The sequence below is a fragment of the Triturus cristatus genome, chromosome 1_2 (assembly GCF_964204655.1).
Source record: "Triturus cristatus chromosome 1_2, aTriCri1.1, whole genome shotgun sequence".
NCBI lineage: Eukaryota > Metazoa > Chordata > Amphibia > Caudata > Salamandridae > Triturus > Triturus cristatus.
In genome coordinates this window covers 955,717,365-955,734,908 of record NC_140580.1, presented here as the reverse complement: position 1 = coordinate 955,734,908, position 17,544 = coordinate 955,717,365, and the positions used below count along the sequence as shown (strand labels likewise).

At 41.0% G+C, this 17,544-nt stretch overlaps 1 protein-coding gene across 8 annotated transcripts in view; it reads right to left on the bottom strand.

Moving 5' to 3' along the window:
* Positions 1–17,544, bottom strand: part of GRIN1 (glutamate ionotropic receptor NMDA type subunit 1) — a 697,943-nt gene that overhangs the window by 182,838 nt on the left and 497,561 nt on the right. The gene's annotated exons all lie outside the window — the stretch shown is intronic.

The window sequence follows — 17,544 nt, the reverse complement described above, 5'->3', positions numbered from 1 at the left end:
AATTAAATCTTTCAGTATTTGGAGACTTAATGGCAAGTCAGACTAACTTCTAGTACCTGGCTGAAAGTTTTGGGGCATGATCCTGCCCTTGGTATAATTAATACATTGATAAAATTATTGTATGTAGCCATGGCTGTAGCCAGATCCCTTAAAAAATGGAAGACACAGGATGTCCCCACAATGGTAGAATGGCTGTGAAAAATGAATTAAGTTAGAAGAAATGAATGGTTATATGCTATGAGAAATGGGGGAGTCAAGAAATTTGATGCATTTTGGGGTAGATTTGTTTAATGAAAACAGGGGTCAGATCAGAAGACTGGATTATGTTTTACTGCTATTTTGCAAACGTATTTCTGGATGCACTTTATGTACTCGGAATTGTTCATTTTAAGGGCAGCTGTTTTTATTTATTCCTGGCATTCATCCTATGTGGAGTTTTAGTTAGCACTATTTTCTTAATTGATCCTGGGTGTATTTGATTAGGTCATATGTATTTATGGATGTATTTATGGTTGGAACATGAATACTATTTATAAATTGATGTACTGTCAAGCAACATTTTGGATCTCAATAAAATAAATGTTAAAAAAAAACTGGAGTGTTAAGTTCAGAAATGTCAAGGCTACAAATACATTCCTTTCAGGAGTTGCCATGGTAAAGTGTTAAATGAACTATGACTTTGCACCATTAAATTTCCCTTCCTCCTAGAATGGCCCAGACAATGATGACAAACTAGGAGCAAGGGAATGAAAGATGACATCATCCCTAAGAAGGATATGAAGTGGTGTACTGAAAAAGACTCTATTTTTTAAGTTTGTTGCCTAGATATAGCATTTTTATTATACTCCAGCAGCTAGGGAAAGGCTTGTTTTGGGTTGTTTTAGAATACTTCCTGTAAGTGTAATCTTTTGACTATGGGTAGGCAAAATTGGCAGAATTTGAGTCAGCGGAATTCTGTGGAATTATATAAAAATTCCGCAAGATTCAGCGGAATTCTGCAGTGGAGAAGAGTGAGCATTTGGCACTGTTTTTGTAGTGCAAAATGCACCCTCACGCCCCAAAATGGCTAAGAAATAGCGCTGCCAAATACTAAATGCACTTACAGTGCATAGCCCTCAGCACTCTTACATACCCTGCCAATGATTGCTGCAGAGTATGTAAGGGCACCAACAGGTATGCACTGTAAGTGCATCTGGTATTTGGCACTGCTGCACATACCCCTTGGATTCCTTAAATAGTCTCCAGTAATCACTGCAGAGTATGTAAGGCACCTAGGGGTGTGCACTGGGGTGCATGATCCTCGTGCCCTTACTTACTCAGAGTATAAGCCTTATATACTCTGAGGACAGCAGTGCAGTCAGTGGTTTTTAAACAGGCCCATAAGTTAGAGCTGCCCCTCTATGATTAAACATCACTGCAGATTAAAGTTTAATCAGCAGTGTTTTTTAAACATAGAGGGACTGCTCCCTCTTTTAGCCCTGTTTAAAAACCAAACAGTGCTGATTAATTCTGTTGGTAGAGCAGCAGAATTTATTAGTAATTCCGCATTACAAGAGTAACATGGAATTACTAATTTTCTCCAATTCTGCTGACACAATTAGAAATACTGCCTACCTCTACTTTTTACCTGCTTGTAGGAAAGACCTGTCCTTGATCCGCTTCAGACTTAGATCAATAAAGAGCGGCAGACAAGCATTCGTGGACTGGTGGCTTGATAAGGACATTTCACTAGGGAAATTGTCAAGATAACGGAAAATTTGATGGCCCTTTTTTTTTTTAGATATGCTTCCACCACAGGCCGTGCATTTGGTGAAAATTTGCGGAGCAGATTTGAAACTAAAAGGAAGGCCTTTGAATTGGTAATGGCAGCTAGACACATCTGATCTAATACCTTCAGAGTCTGAGATGCATAGCAATGTGAAAGTATGCATCTTGGAGATCTAAGGTTGAAGAATTTCTTGAGGAATCACCATTAAAAAGGATTGATTATTTAAAAATTTAGCAACTGTTTTCCCTGCCAATACCCATGTGTTGGTCTCTATTCACCTGATTTCTTTTTGACAAGAAAAAAATGGGAACCTGTATTTCGTTGGATATACAGTATGTGTTCTATTGCCATGACGTGATTGTATTTCTTGAGGCCACAGATGAGAAATGCTTCATGTGTATAATGCCCTTAGTGAGTAAAAGTGTGGGGAGTGAGTGGTATGGATCAGGGTGTTACCACTATCCTGGTTACTGAAGGGATCTAAATGTACCCAAAATGTCTCTTATACGCCTTTACCAACAATCTATTGTGGTTCTCACTGATTTACCAATTAGAGAAATCTGGCTTATGTCCTTCTGCTTAGACAAGATAACGACTCTCTAAATGGAGCTAAAGAGGTAATTTCTGAACAGTGTTTTCAAGTACAATTGACTTTAGTCTTGATAGTAACATTTGCTAGTCACTAATGAATTAATCTTCCATTTGCTTGTGTACATTAAGGCCCATATTTAAAGGCAAGAGCATAGGTATAAACAGTTTTGATCCCATTTACACAGTTTATCTCATTATGAGGTTAGTGCAACTAGTAATACCTAGCTGAGCTATTAGATGGTGGTAATACGAGGAAGGAATTGTAAATGGCGTAAGGATTACTTCCGTGAGGCAGCTGTTCTCACTGAGAAACTGTTAAACCGTGGCTCCCCCTAAACCACTTGTTTCCCACGCCTGCAAACGAGCGTGGTATTGCCACAGAGAAGTCCTAGCTCCTTCGCCCAAACGTGTCAACTTCTGCATTCCCTTTGTCTCCACTTATAGTTCTTCAAGCAACAAAGTGAGCAAGGTGATCAAGAAAACCTGGAACATACTTCGGACTCATGCCTCTTTTCAAGAACTATCTCTCTTTTCATACAAAAGGGGACACAGTCTGTCAGACAAACTGGTAAATGCGATCACCTGGCCAACAGGAAGCAAACCCAAACCATTACCTCCCTTTGGGGTTTACCACCGACCCTGGGCCACTACAAGTGTCAAACTTGCTCCGTATGTGAACTGACACGCAACACGGGAGTATTTACCACCGGCAACCGCACTTACCAACTTAGACAATTCTCTAATTGCCGGACTACCAATGTGATCTATTCTATTTGCTGTCCCTGCAACATAGGAGCTGCATTAGATGCAACGTTGAGTCAGCTGCCCTAGTCGCACATTACTGGAACCATAATCATACAGAAACAGATATGGTTTGGCAAGTCATCGACCAGCCAGTAGTGCCTCTGCGAGGTGGCAATTTACGTCTGCTTCTGAACAAATGTGAATGCCGCTGGACCACAAGATGCATTTCTGTTAACAACAGTCTCAACACTCTTGATGAGTGGAACACGACTATTGAAACACCTTGACACCCACAGTGTGATTCCTGACCCTTCCTGCTACCTATTGGATCAGTATCCCATGTGTCAATCATGTGATATGCACCTGTATGTCCTCAGTACTGTAATCTATACTGGATATTTGCTCTCTGGTTGCTCTCTGGTGCAAACCTTTCTTTACACTATGTTACTGTTCGTGCTCAATATAATATATTATTATTGCTTTTCAAATTATTTTTCTCCACGCATCAATGCTCGAACCATTCTGATTGTTTGTCTTTAAATGACCACTCTCTGTCCTCCCTTTTGGCTCTTCCCCTTCCCCCCACCCCCTCTTTCTCCCCCCTTCCCCCCCGTCCCTGGCTGCTCCCTCCCTCGCCCTCCCCATCCTCACCCTGCCGCCCGCACTTCTCTTTCATTGATATTGGTTTAAAATTCGTAATTCTATATTCAACCCTTTTACATGAATGGTGTACCTTTATTTGCACATTTGTACATTTATTGTATACACACAATGTTCCTTGCCATGGGCTCTGTTTTTAATATAAATACGTCTTCACTGTACACAGAGTTCCATTCAATGTATGATTAGGTCTCGCCTGATCCAGCGCATTCGCTGGTCTGGCGAGACTTTTTGAGAGGGCTCCAAAAAGTGCTACTAGGCCGCCCCAGAGCTACAGTGCAGGCCGCTTTGATGTTTGATCGCTTGTTTTTTATTTCCTTCATTGCATTCTTCTTTGGTTCCCTCTTTCCACACTGCTTTATTTCTTTCTTTCCATCTATCTTTCTTCCTCGCATTCTTCATTCCTTTGCCGCCTCTAACTTTTACTCCAATTTTCATAATTTCTCTTTCTCCCTGTCACTGTTCGGCTTCTTAAGCACACCTTTGCCCCCATTCTACAGCTGTGTGACGATACAGTTTTGTCTTGCAATATTTATTAGCTGCTGCACAAACCAAAGATAACATCGGACATAAAAATAATTTTATTTACCTCAGTGGAACCCCCTCTGAAGATCGTTTGCTAGTATTTCGCTACCCCTGCTGTTAAAATACAATTCTACCTTTTAGCAGAATCAATCGGGCACGAAAAGTGAGATTCAAACTAAGTAAGCGTTTCGTGCTTTTTTTTTTTTTTTTACTGTTCCTCCAAGGAGTCCTTTGCCACGGTTGAGAATTTCTTAATCGGATTAGTTTACTCAACCATGCACACGTTGACCTAAACTTAATGTAAAGGCTAGTTTCTCCCACCCTTTGATTGTTCTCTTGGTCTGAGGAGTAAACAGTTCATGCACAGGCATGTTTCTGTGTACGCAAAGGCTGACTATTATGTTTCGTTTTTATTGGTTCATTCATGGCATTGTGATTGCATGGCCTGTCTTTTAACCTCCACCTCCTTCTGGAAATGCAAACAAGTGGCGGCCCAAGGTGAGGGGATTCATTTACAGAGGTGCCTTTGGGAATTTAAACAGCTAGGAACTGCCTTTTTTTAATTTCAAGATAGATATTACTGAGGTTTTACCTGAGTAAAGTACAGAGACAGTAAAGATATACAGAGGAATAAAAAACAAGCATTGACATAGCTAATAGGTCTTGCCTTTGGGACCTTATAAGTGTTTAGCCATGCAACACTTGATGTTGTTGCACCAAGGGTATTGTGCTGGATAACTAAACACTTATAAGGTCCCAAAGGCGAGACCTATTGGCTATGCCAATGCTTGTTTTTAACTTGTCACTAATTTTGGTGCTTGTCTCCTAACTGTAACCGCGGGGCACCACGTAATGTTCACTAGAGTGTGGTCTAGTGCTATCCTCATCACATGACCCGCCGGCTTTCCGTGTAAGCATCTTCTCTTGCCAAGCCAGAGTGTTGCACCATTACCTTGGGAAAGGGACGCTGCAATTTGCCCATTTGCCACTATTCAATTATGGCCTCCCGCTCTGACCACGATTGATCCCCCCAGCTTAGTCTTGCACGTTTCCACAATCTGGCTGCCCTCCGATAGACCGCTAGTGTTTACAGCGGTTTGTTGACACGGTGCTTCCGCCGGCTTCACTCGATATTGGATTTCCCACACAAGGATCGATACCTCTGGCACAAATTGGCTACATTCATTCCTTTTATTTCCTGGTATGTCAGCTCACAGCAAATGTATTCCCTTAATGATTAAGCCCCTTTTTCTTCTTTTAGCCAATTTTTTCCAACCCTTCGGGACATCGCGCATAACATTATTTTGCTGTGCATACCTGCAATTCCTTTGCATCTCATGGGGACAGCAGTCAGTCCTACGTTGTCCCACCAGTTTTTTAGGTCGAGCCGGTAGCAGCGCAAGACTTTTAGTAAGGGGCTTTCAAAAGCTCACCACACGCTCATGCGTGTGTGGCCTATTGCTTGCGGTTAGCCGCCTGGGCGCCATATGTTTTGAATTATCATGCCCAGACACGGGCGCGATAATTCAAAACACATGGCTCGCTGTGGCTTGCTTTTTTTGGGTAGTGCAATCACTTTCTTGCAGCAGATGCATTGACTTTTGAGAGATTAAACACTGTCGTCAAAGGAGCTTGAGTGGGTTATTCTATTTGAATGGCAAGAATGTGTGTTGGCAGAAGTTGATGAAAAGCATTTGGTCCTTCGTTTCCAGCCATGAAGAGCATTTACAATTAAAACTTTTTCCGAAAGTCTTTCTGGCCCCGCTCCTTGTAATTGTCTGCTGTTTTCCAGATCACTTGCCTTTGTGCGGTAATGCTTGTCTGAATCACAGACTCCGAATACAGACGCCATTTCACTGTCGCTACTCAGATTTGGCCTGATGAGTCAAGAGGATCAGTGCAGGGTGCCCATAAATGACATGTCTTGTTCGTTTAGCATTTCCAGCTGAAGCGGAGGAGCGTCTTGGGCTCCGAGTCCTGGGGCTCGGTACTTAGATGGGTATCATGTCCTCTGAGCCTTTGTTAACTGTTGTTGATCTGTACGTCAGCAGCAACTGGGATATCCATTGACAGAATCATATTGGGAACTTACAAGGGACCCAGTGTGATGTAATATGGAAAACGGGGTAATAGGAGCCATCTCTGCATTGGGAATGATTTGCATGGAATGAAAACTTATGACTCAAGACTCTCTTTTTAAAACTATCTTTTTAATGTAGTATTGTTGTCAGTGTATAAGCTTAGTTTAAATTGACAAACCCAGTATAACAGTTTGGCATAGAATCAATGAGAGTTGAAAGGATAGTAAAATTTTGCATTTGATAATGGGAAACATGCACCCTGAATTGCATTCGTGATTGAGTGGATCCTGTAGTTGTCCTCCCGGTATCTCTCCCATCACCCTATTTTTCCCTTTGTACACTTTGTGGCCTCCCAGCTCCTGGTTTACGGCCCTCGGTCTGTTGGCTCTCCATTGATTCCAAATCTTTTTGAATTTCTTAGGGCATCCTTTTGCTTTGTAAAGCGATTTTTAAGTGCATGCACGAATCCAGGTTCGACGGAGCTTCACAACCCCACAGTCTAACCACATCCTGTTTGGCCACATCAGGGAATGTTGCAGAATAGGAGAATGTACTTGGACAAAGTCTGCTCATGCCATATCCCCAGTAGCACCCTCTGTGATGTTCTCTCTAGTGCCATGTTCAGAACTCCGGATAGTAGTCTTGACATTCCCTGCCAAAACAGCCATGTCCATGTTCTTTCACATAGTGTGTGAATTAGTGATCCCTTCTGGGTGCAGCCCGCATATCACTATCTTTGTTGATTCCTGACAATGTTGTATAATCTGGTTTCAATAAAATAAGCTCTGTGCAAGATTTTAAGTTGTACTAGACAAATACCTGAGTGGATCTCAGCCTTGCGGGAGTATCGACAAGCCTCAGCCAGTCGTCATTATTTAGGTCCCCTGGATCTTTTTCCCATCGCTCCCTGAGCACAGTCAGTGGTGCCTGTATTAAGTGTCTTATAGATCTGGGGTAGCATTTTTACAATGTGGATCCTTTAGGTGACTGCCCACTTAACTGTGGTACCCATGCCCCCCAATCCCATAAACCTGTTATGTGCTGCTGAGGGCACCCCGTGTCCAGGATAGGACGAGAGGTGGGAACATCAGTTACCTTCTGGGCCAGCAGTAGCTTCTGTCTGTTGCTTTTCCCCTCTCAGGTACACAGGAGTACCACACAGTGGCTCTTTACTTTCCCCCGCCTGACACACAGGGCTCCGGAGATGTGGGTGCGTAACTTCTGGGACTGCCATTTAGCCCTCCTCCTCCTCCTCATTACCAGGGCTGGGTCACTTCCTGCAGACAGCAGGATTGACGCTGGAGAGCACGCACCTCACCTCGGTCGGTGTCCAGAGCAAGAGCTGGTTGAATCCTCTTGATGGTGCCACTCTTACTCCAACGCTTCGGCCGCAGTGCCTGGTACATGACCTGCTGTCCTCCTGTCGGTTGGGGGGGGGTAGTTTGGGCCTACACAAGCTAGATTCTGCACTGCAGGAGAGTTCAGTTTGCTGCTGCTGATTAGACTGCTGATTTCCAACGCCTTCGACCAGTCTCCAGGGAGACCACGCAGGTTCTTTGTGACTGTGTATTTGCCAGAGAGCGCCAGTTTCAAAGGGAGCTCTCCATTACGCCATGTTAGTTAAGCGCTCCTCAAGCTTCTCTTAGATGTTACACCAGTAATAGTTAACAAAAATAAACTACATGACTGGCACTGTAGCAATCTTTGTCTAGTCAGAAATAAGTGCTTTGCCAACTAGTGAATTTTGCATTTCCTATCGGGTGTACACCCCACTTGTCTAACCAGTCATCTGGTCAGCAGTGAATTATTGTTGCCTCAAAGATGGTCCTTTCATAAAAACAAATATAGGAAGGGCAACAGAATCTGAACACAGATGAAGAAACACTAATTGAAGATAATAATTGTGCCTTTGTGCTTTCTTCTCCCGTTCTAAGGAAATTAATTAACACTGGAGATCTGTAACTTGCAGTATCCATGTGAACACATTGACAGTTAAATGGCAATCAGTAACAAGCATTGGCATAGCCAATAGGTCTTGCCTTTGGGACCTTATAAGTATTTAGTTATGCAGCACAATATCCTTGGTGCAACAACATCACCTGTTGCATGGCTAAACACTTATAAGGTCCCAAAGGCGAGACATATTGGCTATGCCAATGCTAGTTACTCTTGCAGGTACGGATCTGGTCCTCCTGCTACCACTATTAGACTTCCCTGATTCCCTGTTTTGTATCAGTAATTGTCTTTCCACCCTTCAGGTACCTTCTGGACAGCCTTTCCTCCCTCGTCCTCCGACTTGGACCATTCTCCTACTATTCAGGTAGTTCTCCTCCTTTACTCTTCACTGTCTTTTTACTACTTGACCTTGTTGGTCACCCTGGGGCCTCATTCCTGTTTCTCTTTATCTACACAGCACTATAACAAATATCAAGTGACCTGGCACTGATGACGACCTAAACTAAGACAGGTCGAAACGCCGTTGACCACCCATCAGTGGTCTCTGGTTTTAATGTGGTCAATCTAAATAATTTAAAGCAGAATATTTACCTTGTATATACCTTCTTTTTGTTATTGACCACTCAGTTTGTTGTATTTTTGCGCCGTTCACGCTGCTTTTTCACCTTATTCTGTCACTGCGCCGTTCACTGTCACAAGCACGTCTAGTGCACAACCCACGTATGGTTACTTATACAAACAATGTAATGTAGTGCTGTTATAACTACTTGCAAATAAGAACCTTTTTGTCTTCCTACAACTTCTTTGTGGTCTCCCTTTTTTCCTTCTCTCCTTTTGATTAATTCCTCTTGTTTAATTGCCTTGTGAATGATTACCGGTTGAGACATTGTTTTTTGTATGCATACTCTACCCGGGTCTTGACTGGGTTAATGGGTGTACTCCTGCTCTTCTGTCTATAGGTGGTAAAACAGAGCGCAAATTTCACCAAACACTAACCAAAACAAGCACTGGCAAAGCCAATAGGTGGTGACTGCGGGACTCAATGGCTTTGCCAATGCTTTTTGATGATGCTGAACAATATCAGTAAAAAACAATGATTTTTGCCAGTGCTGTTTAGTATTGGCAAAGAAAAAAGCGCATTGGCAGTCGCACCATTCTGTTTTCACGAGCATATGTTGACATGGGTGCTATTTTCTTTTTTTTATTGAGGTGCGCGAAATTACTTTTATGGAGGGCTAATACTAATTTGCTGCTTGGCCGTCCAAAAAATATATTAGAAATTATATTTAAAAAAAGAAATAGCAGAGGTGGAGGGCAACGGAGGAGAAGATGAAGGAGTGGGTTGGGGGAACCAACAGGGAGTGGCCAGGGGCCATAAGGGGGAGAACATGGGGGGGAGAAGCATAAAAGGGAGATACCAACACAGAGGGATTCGGGGGAAGAGGTACATGGGATGAAGATCAATCAGCCATCAAAGAGAGTTAGATAAAGCAAACACAGAGAAGAGGGATGGGAAAACGTTTTTGGAAGGGGTGAAACACAAGAGGGAGAGATCTGGAAAAGATATACAATCTGAATAGGTGTTTAACCAAAATAAAAAAATAGTTCTCTAAAAGTGAGCAGCGGAAGGCACAAGGCAGTTATTCAAGAGTATAGTAAAGAGGTTGTGGTCCAGGGGAAGGACAAGCACAAAGATGGAACAGGAAAGATATCAAATAAAAGTTGGCAAATGAGAGTGACAATAACCCTGTAAGTTCTTTGTGAGCTCACAACACATCTTTCGCAGGTAGCTTGCGCTGTCTGGTAAGTTCTTCCTAAAATGGCACAAAACAGGCAAAAATTGAATTTTTACTAATGATACCTCATTTTGTGCAAACTCTGCGGCTACACTGGCATTACCATTACTGGCAGCCATGTCTGCCATATTTATAAGTCACCATGAAACACTGGGTACTAAAAGATGCTAGTGCCTTTATAGGTGTGCAATATTTCAGTCCCGTTATTTCCAGAAATGTCAGTAAAACTGCAGAGTGAAAAAATGGTCCGTAACAATTATAAGCAACCCCTAAATTGAAAGTGAAATTTTAGCAGACACCAAGTGAAAAATGAGGATACATTATCAATGGCTCGATTGGAAAGAATCACAGGGTGGGCTATAAACTCCACTCCGTCATTATACCAGCGCAGACGGCTTGTGTTCATCCTGCGCAACTGAGACACACGCTTCCCGCACCACTGATTAACTCAGACGAGTACGCTGTGACGGACGATTGAGTACCCGCGCCTTCGTCATCACTGTTTAATTAGAGCCACTGCCCTGCCTAGACACAAGGCTTTACATTGATTAACTCCTTGCACTGCTCATAGGCATATACCCACAAGAAGTCTTGCCTCCCAGATATTGGCATCTGCCGTGGAAAATATCCGTAGTTGCCAGCCTCCCACCCCATCCTCCACACTGGGTACCCGGCTGTGTCCATTGTGAGTATTTCTTTACTTCTTCTTCTCACTCGACCCGTGTCTTCACTTTTTTTCACGTGGCTGCGCGACTCTATAATTTCAGATGTCCCTATACCTATAGGTCCTGAAGAGACCCTATATCTTATGAAGGGTCGAGACGCCATCAACAAATGTACAAAGCGAACCCTTGTATCAGCTCTGATTATTATATACAGTGGCTGTAAAATACTGTGAATTCATAGATGGTCGTTTTTTGAAAATGATGGAAACCAATTCACAAATTCACTAGTCTGGCTTTTTGGTTCCATTCACACTGGGGACACTAAGCACTGCTTTATTATATGTTTTTGCTTCTTGTATGTACTTAGACTCTTTAAATCAAATATAAAAGTATTGATTGTGAATACAAAACTGTAGTGTATTCGGTCTCCTTTCCTTCTGACATCTGTATGACCCATAACCATTGTGATTGTGTATTGTATTATTAATATAGACGAGTATTTTTCCACAAGAACCATTGTTTTTGTTTGCACCATGGAGGATGTAGGCCTCCCATTTGACCTAGGGCTCAGGGCTTTCATTAGAACCAGGACTCAGAGCTGCCATTGCACTAAGGGCTCCCTTTTCTATCACGGCTAAGGGCTACCAATGGACCCAGTACTCAAGGCCCTCATTGAATCTAGGTCACCTGAATGCTATAGCTTCCTTTCTAACATAAACTGAATCTTTAGGGCATCCAAGTAAAAGGTAACTGGTTAATAGGAAGGGACAAATGGGAAAAGGGTGCTGCATTGTCTGGCCTGTTAGGGTCAGGAAAGAGACTAGATCCAGAAACACTGACTCTCTTTTCAAGCAACTTAGATAATACACTTTGCTCCATTTTATTTATCCAAAACAGACACACAACCACTCTCAAAATATATTGGCATCGCTCATCGTAGGACATCCCTTCCTTCCTCCCTTCCTTATTAATTCATCACTCCACTTCCCACCACTGTATCTAGGCATTTCCATCTCCAATTTCCATCTCCATAACCTCCACCAACTCTTCCATAACCATTTCCAAACCTATACATCCTGTACACTTTACCATAGTCAACGGCTATTACCCATTGCTGTTCCACTCCTTCCTTTTCCTCAACGCTACCGTCCTCTACCTCCCCAAATTACCTCTAGTGTCCTAGCATATCAACTCCACATCCACCTATGTACTCTATTTCTACTCTTAAAATATCACCCACATCCACACATCCTCTTTCCTTCACTTCACAACGCTTCTCACATGCCAAATCATCCCTCTTAAGTCTATACACAACTCTCACAACAATGCTTAATCCTCCCGCTATTCTGCTCCCCAGGCATTATAATAACTCTCCAGGGAAATGCTCCACTCAGTTGGACTGATCATCACCTTCTCACTAAAGATGCCTTAAAGACTCTCAACTACATCTTCCCATTTGGCATGAATGAAAATTGATGACTTTGAAATGTATGCACCAACAAACCCACAATTGTAGACAATATACTCTGCAAAGAAGCTATATGGCTAGATTGCTACAATCTTTGAAACACAAAACCCATAAAAACATCCCAAAAAGAAAATGTAAGCCCCTAAGGTGAATGAAATCCTAAAAAGAGATAAGAAGACACAGCTCAACACTTCAGTGCACCTGACAGAAATTAAAAAAAACTTTTGACACTATGGGCCTCATGTAGGTAGCTAAATACCGGTCGGTAACGGCCGAAATTCGGTAAATATCCCGTTACCGACCGGTATTTAGGCATTTGAGATGTAGGAGGCATGATTTAAGGATTCGGTAATTTACCGAATCTGTAAGGGATCGGTAAAATACCGAATCGGTAAAATACAGATTCGGTAAATTACCGAATCCTTAAATCATATATAGGGAGCACTCAAGTGAGTGAATTTCAGTAGTAAGGATTCGGTATTTAACACCAACTACAGGTTGATGTTAAATAACGAATACCTTTCAGAAAGCTAAATTTGGCTGCTTTAAAAGTGCCATGTGTCAGACATACATGCCCTTAGGGCATGTATGTGCGCCACATGAGCACACATGCACGAATCAGGGGTGCAACAGGGTGTCAATGTGACACCCTGCCAACCATGATTATGCTTCCCCTATTACCGATTCGGTATTTACCGAATCGGTAATAGTAAATGGCTTCCCATTCATTCCTATGCGCCTCCTGGCCCATAGGAATGAATGGGAAGGGATGCATTATTACTGATTCGGTAAATACCGATTCATAAATACCGATATTTATCGAATCGGTAATAATTACTGATTGTTTACCTACATACTATTTACCGATTCATAAATACCGAATCTGTAAAATTCGGTGTTTATGAATCGGTAAATAGTATGTTACCTACATATGGCCCAATGTGTCTAGAAATGCAAAACAAAATATATAAAGCATACATGAAAAGGCAAAGACAATCCACAAGTCACGCAGGATTTACAACACCAAGGGCCATATGTATCAAGCAAAATTGCGATCGCAAATGCCGAAATTCGCAATTTTGCTAAGTGGTATGTATGACGGCAAATCTGCGTGCAAAATAAGGAATCGCAAAATTTGCGATTCCTTATTTTGCAATTCCATTTAAGGAATCGCAAATTTTGCGATTCCTTAAATGCAATGTAAGAAGCACCAAAAAAGTGCAATTTGGCCTTAAGGAATTGCAAATTACCACCAACTACAGGTTGGTGGTAATTTGCGATTTCATTAAAAAATGCATATTTTTGCATTTTTCAAAGTGGCATGTGGCGCACACACATGCCCTTAGGGCATGTATGTGCGCCACATGTACACCCATGCTCATTTTAGGGGTGCAACAGGGTGTCCTTTTGACACCCTAGCACACTTGAAATTGCATTTTCAATTTGCGATTCTCTAATTGAGAATCGCAAATTGAGAATGTCTTACCATTCATTCCTATGGGCCTCTAGGCCCATAGGAATGAATGGGGAGGTATTCCTTAATTGCGAATTGCAATTTGCAATTCGCAATTAAGGAATATGTAGGATTCGCTAAATTATTTGCAAATCCTACATACATAGCATTTTGCGATTCTCAAATAGCGATTCTCTAAAAATCGCTATTTGAGAATCGCAAAACCAAAGTTTGATACATATGGCCCCAAATGGCAATACAGAAACTTGTGTAAAATGCAAAAATACTGAAATCACTCAACAACTTTCATTCGCAAGACTTTTGCGGTGAACTGGCAACTCACTACACCACCAAAACAAACACTTTGGACTCATATCTTGCAAACAAGATAAACAGCTGTCACACGGAGATGCTGCCTAAGACAAGCACAATAGATTTAAAAAATGCATGCATCTCTATCATCTTTCAAAGAAATTACAGAATTTGTGGACTTTGTGAATGCCCCCAAACCAGCAGGCTGGCTTTTCGATCCATGCCCAACTAAAATTTTCAAGCAACTTCTACCATAAACATCAGTGGGTATACCAACATTAAATTTAATTACTAATTCTCTGCCCACTGGAATATTTTAACAGTCTTTAAGGAAACATACATGCAACCACTAATCAAGAAAAACAACCGGGACCTCGAAGACTCAAATAAATATTTGCAAATTTGTAATGCCTTTCCTCGGCACACCTTTTGAAAGATCAACATTTCTATAGATCTCTCAATTCCTAGAAGACAGTCATTTGTTCTGAGACAATGAAACAGGATTCTCCTCGAAAAGAGATAGAGAACCTCCTCTAATAGCCATATGGGAAGACTTAAAAACCATGTTGACAAAAACAGTATAGCAGTACTACTTCTCCTAGATCTATATGAGGCTTTCAACACAGTTCACCATCAAAGTGCAATTCTCAGAGTAAAAAAAATCAATATTGATGGTATAACTCTTGCTTGGGCCACCTCCTACCTTAATAATAGGGTGAACATGATATACATACTCTCATCTCCTCAGCATCTTACAAGATAAAAATAGGAGTTTCTCAAGTATCTATCACTTGCCCTCTCTTCTTAAAAGTTTACATGAAACCATTACCAGTGCTAATTAAAATGTTCAACCCCATCTGTTACAATTATGAGGATGACACACAAATATTACCCAAAACTGGAAACCCTCAATGGCATACAAAACATTAAACACAAACTGTATCAGAGTTGCACATGAATGAATGACATGGAACAGTCTTAGATTAAATATATCAGAAACCACTTTTGGGGAGTGGAAACATATGATCCATTAACACTCTGGCCAAATGATCTGAAACCATTGCCAAAAATATCAAAAGATGGTTAAAATCATGGCATTGTCACAGACTTTGCACTGTCACCTAGCAACCAAGCGCTCAAACTTATCAAACTGACCTTCTTCACTATGAAGACACTCTATCACATCTTACCCAATCTTGCATTTCCACACAGGCCCAAATAACAACGTCATTCATACTCTCTAAAGTTGATAACGCAGATGGTCTGAATCAAAGAATTCCTCTCTCAGCCATGAGATATCTTCATGCACACAGCCTTGTAGGCTTCCCACTGTTTGCTGGTTGAAAGAAGATATTCAGTTAAACTATTATGTATCACGCATAATGACAATTACAATAGAGCTCATGAATGCTTCCAGATTAAAATCAACAAATACTCCCAACATAGGAATTTACATTTCAGACAAGAACCACGATTAATCAATCCAATTTACAAAAAAAAGCAGTCGATGGTGCTACTTTCTCCGTACAGGCTCCCCAGTTATGGAATTCGCTCTCTGCAAACATTTGAGCCACTGACAACCATCTGGAACTTAGAAGAATGGTAAAGAACCTGCTATTCCCAAACTAATAAACATGGATTTCCTGACACATTCTTCTACAAAATGGGACACACAAGAGGAATAAAGCCTGCTCTGTCAACAATCAGAAGCTTTGGCCAGCTTGTCAAGATCTTGTGCAAGAACTCAATCAATCATACTTGCCAGCAGATCTTCCTCTCATCCAATCCCTGTTTAATATCTTCTAAACTAAAAGTATTGCCTAACACTCAAATAAACTAATTTTTTTCTACTTTCACCTGCTCAAGATTGCATGAAATTCAAAAATGTTCCTCCTTGTATATGTAATATCCTTGTACAAATCAAAAAGGGCATTATGGTAATTAAATATCTACAATCCTCTGCTAGCCTTTCGACCTTTATTTCACTCCTATTTCAAAGTGCATGTCCTTATTTGACTCATACCCAAAGTTGCATGCCCTATGGTTAATTATTTTGCACACACTTGTGTGAATTGCCTGGTCTCGACCCTTAGCTTGGAACCCTTTCATATCTATCTATCTATCTATCTATCTATCTATCTATCTATCTATCTATCTATCTATCTATCTATCTATCTATCTATCTATCTATCTATCTATCTATCTATCTATCTATCTATCTATCTATCTATCTATCTATCTATCTATCTATCTATCTACTATATATATATATATATTTATATATATACATACATACATACATATAAATCTACATATATATGTATATATATGTTTGTATGTATGTATATATATATAAATATATATATATTATCTACTGGCGGTCGCCAGTAGATAGTTATAGTTAGGACCGTGTTTCCATAGGAAATCTCAAAATTCTATTTTGAATAACTTTGGCGCCGGTTGACGAATCTTCGCGAAATTTTCAAAACTAATGGGGCGCTCCGCTCAGCTCCTACCCTGAAAGTCTCGGGGGGGATTGGTCAAGCGGGAGCCGAGAAAAAAGGGGGGTCCCAAAATGCGGCTGAACAGAATTACTTGAAATTTGGCAGAGAGGTAGTCCTCAGGTCAGGGATGTGCCTTTCGCATATATGGAGTCAATCTGTTCAGTAGTTCCTGAGAAAATTGCCGTTAAAAGCACATACATATCTGTAGCCGCGCACCGTGCACGCACCGTGCGCGCACCCTAACGTGTGTGAGCGTAATTCTGATTGGTTGTTACATGTCAGTCAACGTTCGAATCGGTCGAAATCAGGAAGTGTCGGCCGCCATTTTGTTTGTTTTCAGTGCGAGAGTGGGAAAGGAAGGAGGCGAACGTGAAAAGGGGGCAGGGTAGAGAGTTCCTGACCCCCTAGCCTTTGTCAGGGGGTCCATGAAGGACCCCGAAGGCAGAAAAAAAACATGTAATATTAAAAAAAAAACAATTTTTAATACGTAGTTTATTGAAAAATAAATATATAAAAAAAATAATAATACATACATAACTTGGCATTTAAAAAACCGTACAAATTCACTGAAAAAACCATAGGTTTCACACACGTTATAGTTAGGAATTAGCATTTAAAAAACCTTGCAAATTCACTTTAAAAAAACATAGGTTTCACACATGTTATAGTTAGGTGGATATTTCACTCGTAAAAAACCAATGAAATTCTCCCGTTATAGTTAGTTCAGATAACTATAAATCGCGCGACCGCCACTCTATCACAAGGATGATGTCATTAGTGATGTCAAGAGTGATGCCACTGACCATGTCATGAGTGATGTAATATCTGACGTCATGAGCAGAGGATTGCGGGCGCGCGAGTTATAGTTATCTGAACTAACTATAACGGGAGAATTTCATTGTTTTTTTACAAGTGAAATATCCACCTAACTATAACATGTGTGAAACCTATGGTTTTTTAAGTGAATATATATATATATATATATATATATATATATATATATATATATATATATATAGTA